Source organism: Pseudonaja textilis, chromosome 2 (genome assembly GCF_049901715.1).
Source record: "Pseudonaja textilis isolate UNSWEBS1 chromosome 2, rPseTex1.2, whole genome shotgun sequence".
NCBI lineage: Eukaryota > Metazoa > Chordata > Lepidosauria > Squamata > Elapidae > Pseudonaja > Pseudonaja textilis.
Window position 1 is genome coordinate 120,319,593 of NC_141991.1, and position 6,000 is coordinate 120,325,592.

The following is a 6,000-nucleotide window of genomic DNA, read 5'->3' on the forward strand; positions in this document are numbered from 1 at the left end:
GCCATGCAGGACTTTAAAGGTGTGTTGGAAGTTAAAACCCACCCCTCTCCGAGAGAAATGAGATATTTTAGGATACACTAAAAGGGCAGAATATTTCCCCTAAAAGAGAAGTAGAAACTCAGAGAGGCAGAAACTCAACCTCCCTACCTTTGTCAATGCACCATCAAGGCCTGGGGCAGTCTATTCTACATAACGAAGTTCTACCTCCTTGAGGCAGACCCATAATAGGAATCCCAATGCCCTTTCATCACATCATCATCCAGCAAGGTTCAAGCAAGCCTGGAACTCAGGACAGCCTACAGAGTTGCCTCTGCATGGCCCCATGGGAGTCTGACAACCAATCAGAATACAAGCTCAAATTCAAATCCCAACAGAGGGCATAAAACCCAGGAACTCTCAGCCTCTCTTCCCTTTTCTTTACCCTTTTTTGCTCAGGAGCTCCCAGGCATGTGATCTGGTTCACCATTCAACCATCTTTCCAAGCAGTCACCATGTTTCCAGTGTCTTTTTCCCCACTTGGAACTGAACCCAGGATATTTCTTCCAACAGGTGATAGCCAACACCTTGTTTGGGGTAATACCATCTATACAGCTCAGGCATAAGGAAGTTTTCTGTAGAGTTAGAGCTCAATGGAAAAACACAAGGGCATTGGTCCAAAATTTTGGTTTGTTTCTAGGTTACAAACCACAGGAGGAGTGGGAGATAAAACCTCAACTACCGCAACAGTTAATCTGAATGGCTGAGATTACAATTCAGCAGCCCCTATAGATATCTGCTTTGCTTATCTAGGTCTCTGGGAAGTTTCATTCAACCCAGACTGTGTAGACTGCCCTACAAAATGGGAGCTGGCAACCCTTTGCATAGACAGGGTCATTTTATGTTACCTTCAGACAGAACTGCTGTAGCAACATATATTTAATAGAACTGTAGATTGAAGAACAATTTAAATTTTCCAATTCAGATTAAAGCTCAATCTTACTGTAGTTTTGCCCTGGTCTTTCTTGGATTCAGCTTGGATCACATATAGCTCTTTAGTTTACTTGCCCTCCCTACAAATTCCTTCCGTTCCATCTGCTTTAACAGGATGCGAATTCTCCCTTGAGGATCTTGTCAGAAAGTATCAGGGCTTTATTTGTGAGACATCTTGTTCTATACCTCATTTACTCACAATGACTAGTGGCATGTACGTGAGAGGGAAATTGCATTTGTTCTTAAAATTGTTACTGTTAGGAAGAAGTATGGCCAGACCACTGTTTGCGAAGGTAAATTTTGTTCTCCATATACTTTCTTCTGGAACAATTTATCAGTTTTCCCGTTATGAATGCTGTATATTCAATCAGATATTTATGTGCTACTTTTTGGTCCTCATAAAGAGATCTCAAAACCTAGGGAAACACAATGTTAATAATCTATTCATGGTTTTAAATTACAAAACTATGCGTAATTATTATAAACATGAGAACAAATACACAGCGTAAGTTTTGTCAGCAATTATGTATTCCAATAGCAGCATGGCATCTTTTAAAAAAAGATGTAGCTGAACATCTTTTTGAACATATGAAGAACAGTTGCAGGAATTGCGAATAGCCGGTCTAGAGAAAGAAGGATATCATCATGTGTGAATGCTGAAACTATGAAAAATGGTCATAAGTCACATTTTTCAGTGCTGTGTTCTAAGTTGAGAACTATCTGTATAAACAATGCATATAGTTAGGCCTCAGAAACAAAGGGGGGGGGGGGCAGGAAAATTTGACCCTGGTGCAGCAAAGTCCCTGCTTCTTATTCCCTTCCTTTTAAGCAGAGAAAAACCAGCCAGCAACCTTACACTTTGCAATGGCTTTTTCCTACAAGGTTACAAGAGAAAAAGTTTCATTCCTTCTCACTCACAGATAACAGTTACAAGGATGTAAAAAAAAAAAGTTAAAGTGGCTCTAAGAGTCCAATTAATTCCCATTGCGCGATAAAGTGGTGCATTTGTAAGGTCTTCTAACACAACATTCAAACAGTTGCTATGGAAGGGCAGCTGCAAAGCCCTTGTGCCACTTTTCTCCTTTCAGGACCTTTGAATCTGACAGAAGATTTTAGAATGCACTAAAAAAAAAGCCTGACCCTAAAAACATCCGACAGAAATTCATAACTGCAAAAGAAGAGATTGATGTTTTGGTTATTTTCAGCACTCCTCAGTTAAGAAATTCATTGCATGAGAGGCACTGGGCAGAATTACTTCTACTACATCTGTGCAAATAGCCCTTTGGGAAGTGTCCTTAAGTCTATCCTTGGCCTGCTCTGCATTTCTCACATGTAATCTGGATATGAATTACTTATAAAGTAATAAAGGTGGGATAAAAATCTAGTAAATGAAATGAAGTACTAAATATGAAATGAAATAAATATGCCTCTTTTCTTCTGTGTCAGAACAATGTAACCTGGCCACTGTTCAAAGCTTTGCCGCAAGAATGTATGTACGATAAGAAACACCATGAGGAACTTAATCATAAACTTGCCAGTTACTTCCTGGTCATTTGTTGCTACGGCAACAAATGTATACAACTGTTGCAACTGTGTTTGTGCCCCCTTCCCATTAAAAAAAGGGTGGGTTTAATACTTGCTAGGTTTTGTTACACTGAAGAATATTTCCTTCCTGCTTCCTGCCACAGGAATGAATATAACATAAAGCCTGCAGCAAAGATTACACCTGAAGTTATAAGCTTGGGAAAAATGCTGCCCATTGAGTAGAAGAAAACAAAGGAGTCCTTATATAAATACGGAAAGCTGGGAGAACAAAAGATTGTGCCTTCTTCAACTTCCTTGATTTATACCAGCAAAGTCTAATGTACACTGCGACTTACTCCAGATAGATACTTTTTACTATGTGCACACGCGCGTGCACACACACACACACAAAAACTAATTTTAAAAAGCACTTCTGAGTTTGTAAACCAAGTTTGTATTTTTTTCCCCAAAAAGTCAGTTCTTCCCATTCTTTGGAGTATAAATTTTTCCACAGTGCTAAAAGGCAAGAAAAGCTTCATCATCATGGGATCATGGAGAACAGGGTCACCACATTCAGTTGAGGGATCTACAGCCCTACAGTTCCATTCTTTTTCCGATTGTGCTTTGACTTCCTTTTATTTTATTTTTATACTTCTTAGAAAATTCATTCTTGATAGGCGGTGTAGGAAGTTAACGCCCACCCCTCTCCTAGAAAAATGAAATACACTGGGAAATATTAAAAAGGCAGAATATTTCCCCTAAAAAGAGTAGAAACTCAGAAGCAGAAACTCACCTTAGAGAGGCAGAAACTCAGCCCCTCCCCCACTTTGCTAATGGACCATTAAGGCCTAGGCCAGAGTACTCTACATAATAAAGGCCTCTATGCACCTCACCACCTGGCCTGGGAAGATTGTATCAGCCAACACTCAGGTGAAGCCATGTGGTCCAGACAAAGCCTCCAAAGTTAGCTAAGACCCCCACCCCTCGGAGTCTGACAGTCAATGGGATATATTTCTTACACAGGAACAGGAAGCACTATAAGGTGGGGCCCAACAGAGGGGATATAAGGGTCTCTTGGCCGCCCTTCTCTCCTTTCCTTCACCTTGGAGCATGTGATCATCCTTCTTTGGAGCTTCAAGCCATGTGGTCCTGTCCACCATTAAACCGTCTTTCCAAATAGCCTCCATGTTTCCAGTCTCTTTTTCCCCACTTGGAACTGAACCCAGAAGGATAATTCTTCCAACAGCAGCTTACATACATAGAAGGTATAAATGAAAAAGGACCTGAATACAAATGATAGATTCAAAATGATTTCTGCTTTTCCTCAGAAATTGAGGAAGTATTGCAGAGATAAATAAACAAAGTCACCTGCAGGTGCATGAAAACATGTTATGATGTTACTCATTTCCCCCCAATTAGTAGGAATGTTCGGAGAAAGTTATAGAGTCAGTTTGGTCGTCATGAGGTTATTGTAGAGCTATGGTACAGTATTCTCTAATACATGTTTGCTTTGAAATATCCAAGCAAGCATGGAGGGGAACAGGCCAGCGCAGCAATAAATAATGCTCCACAATTGTTGATGGGTTTAATTTATTTTCTATCCATTTGTTTGAAGTAGGCAACCTGGTGCTTTCAAATATGTCTGCATGGCCAACTGCAGTGGATTGTGTGGGAGAGGCAGTCCAAAATGTCTGGAATAATCCAGAAACCGGCAAATGTGTTCTGAGAAGGCTACCCTCACCTTCCCTTTCCCATCTTATCAAAGCAATTTATCCCTATAAGATGACTAACAAAGCAGGGGAGGGGAAAGTAAGGGTGACAGTAAAATAACTATATAATGAGATAAGGCATGCAATACTCTTTAGACTTGAAGCCAACCTTGGCTGATCTCAAAAGTAGAATCAGATGGATTAATATTGGGATAGGAGATCCCAGGAAATCTTAGGACTCTGCCCTTAATCTAGTAAATTGAAAAAACAGCTTAAGGAAAAGCAGGAGACAATTATTTTCACATGGTTGCCAAGAAAATAGCAGAGCCATGGTCATAAAATTACCAAGCTTTGGGCTTGATGTAAGGGAATCTTTACCAACTTTTACACTTAATATCCCTATCTCTTGCAAAAAGTTGAAGAAATCCTTATACAGCTCACTAAATTCTCCCCCCCCCGCCCTTAAAAAAAAAAGCTTTTGTGGCATCTTAATTTCAGGCAGCTACGTAGACAAGTATGCAGTGTTATTGGGAACATTTTAGAAGTAGTTTGCCTTCTTGAGGCTGAGAGAGAAGGATTGCCTCAGGATCATCAACTGGCTTTGTGCTTAAAGTGGAACTAGAAGTCATTCTCTCCCAGTTTCTAGCCCGATGCCTTATCCGCTATATACCAAACTGGCTCCCCATGTTATCCCCCTTGAAGTATGCTAAAGCTTCTTTTGCTATATGAATGTCAGGCCTGATTCTTTGGTGCTCCATTTTCCAAACTTTGGAGTGTCAGATCATGCTGTAATGTTGGAAGTCTCAACTTCCAAAATGTTATTTGTTTATTATATTCAGGTCTGAGGCCACCCAATTCCATAGCAACTCTGGATGGTGTAAAGATTTTTTAAAAAAATCAAAAGAAAAACAAAGTATGCTAAATAAAAAGTTTGATGCAAGTCAAAAAGGGTGGGACCAGTACAAATTTCTGGGAGGATATCCTTCAACAGGGCAGGTGCCACCATCGAGAAGGCTCCGTATAGTTAATTTTCTGTGATTCTTCCCATTGCAGCTCCAAACATTTCAACCGAATCTTCAGACTTCTTTTTTTTTTGGCTACTTTCCAAAGAGCTAAAGCTGACATTTTATAAACTATCAGTTCCCCTTGTTAAAGTATTTTCTTCATTTGAATGTTGAATTATAAAGGATGGGTAATGTTAATTACTTTACAGAATGAATCTTCATCAACATTACTTTAAATTCTTTAATTTATGAACAAAACCAACATAAATTTAAGTATATTTGTTTTATGGGCAAGGGGAAAGAGTATACTTGCACCAAACAAAATATTGGCATGTAAGCATTTAATTTCCCTTCTTCTCTGCATTTTCTTTGAACCTGTATTTCCTTTCCATTTTTAAAAATGCCGTTGCTTTTTATTTCTTTAAATTAAAATAAGTTTTGGGCAGTAAGTACTCACAAGTGATAGCTGAATAGCTAAGGAATGACAGCACACAGATCCTCATCGGCAGAGAGCCTGTGGAAAAAGTGACCAGCTAAAACAAACAGGTTCTGATTCAGGCCATGATCTGGGTGTGGGAGAGGCTGAAGGAAAACACTCACAAAGGAAAGTTCCTGGGATCGTGCTTGCTTAAAAAGTTTAAAATCCTATGAATTCTTTTGCCATGGACCCCAAATGCAAAATCTGTTTTCCTTTCCACTGATATGGATCCTCACTTAAATGTTCCACAGTCATTATTCCGGTTCAAAGTATGTGCTGAAGATGGGAAAGGAAGAGTTGGAGGTTCTCACTTATG